The sequence below is a fragment of the Tupaia chinensis genome, unplaced genomic scaffold, assembly GCF_000334495.1.
Source record: "Tupaia chinensis unplaced genomic scaffold, TupChi_1.0 Scaffold000390_1, whole genome shotgun sequence".
NCBI lineage: Eukaryota > Metazoa > Chordata > Mammalia > Scandentia > Tupaiidae > Tupaia > Tupaia belangeri.
In genome coordinates this window covers 103,866-104,967 of record NW_006159892.1, presented here as the reverse complement: position 1 = coordinate 104,967, position 1,102 = coordinate 103,866, and the positions used below count along the sequence as shown (strand labels likewise).

The 1,102-nt window shown below is 43.0% G+C and overlaps 1 protein-coding gene across 1 annotated transcript in view; it reads left to right on the top strand.

The window, feature by feature from the left end:
* Positions 1-1,102, top strand: part of LOC102470306 (putative neuroblastoma breakpoint family member 5) — a 6,480-nt gene that overhangs the window by 4,482 nt on the left and 896 nt on the right. The window lies entirely within an intron of this gene.

Below are 1,102 nucleotides of genomic sequence, written 5' to 3'. Positions count from 1 at the left end.
TTTGGTGTGTGTTGCCTCTTGTGACTGTCCCATATGGGGAGACTGGTGTCTCTTTCCTCATATGTGTGTTATCTGGCCCTTTTTCTGAGGACTTGCAGCTTGTCACATTCCTCTCCATTCCCTCTACTCAACCCAAGGCAGCCACCTTCTGTCATAGTAAGATATGGATGGTTTGATCCCCCTTCTTTGACAAAACAGCCCTTCTGCCATCTTTGACCTCTCACTTACATAACCAACAGGACTCACTGCAAATCAGTAGTGTCCAGTTCTTCTTTGTCCAATGATCTGTTCTCTTTATGCTTCTGTGTTCAGGATGGAGTGGCTGTCTGAGAAGGAGAAAGGGAGTCATTTCCAGATGAATACACTGGGAGAACAGTATTGGATTATTTCTGATAAATTTGAATTGTTTGACTCTGACCTGCCTTCCAACAAACACCTGTGTTTGTCTGATATGTGTGATACTTGCTCCACTGTGGATGGGGCAAGTGAATAGTCTAAAGAAAAAGACTCTTGGTCAAAAAAGCTCTTGCTGTTTTTTGCAGGTAGCCTTCATATCATTTGTACTCACCACTTGGTTCAAGAGAGCTGTTTATACTAGGACAGACCCTATAGACCTATCTAGGTTTTGGTCAGACCCTATGATCAGATTTTAAGCACAGACGTCAATTGCATGATGTAACTTCTCACTATTCCTAGCCTCAGACCAACTGCTCTCACCTTGTCACTAACTGAAAAACCCATGGTGTTGAAATCAATACAGGCTAGTGTGAACAAAGCAGAGGTATCCTGTGGATCACTGTCATGCATTAGCATACAGACAGATCTTACAACCATTGTGACATCCTCTCTCCTTCCAGTCTTGGTAATTTTTATACTCAAGCAATGTTTGCTGAGTATCCATAGCGACCTTGGTGGGTGATTTTTTTTTTCTAGGTTTTAGTTTTGATCAGTGTTTTTAGTAACTTGTGCAATAGGGGTTCTTCACTTGCCAGAGAAAGAGGAGACAGAGAATGAGAAGATGAAAATGCGAATGTTCCCCCACCTTGGGGTATATCCCCTGGGGCTGGACAAGCCACAATCCCTTACCCTACATGCTCCTTTC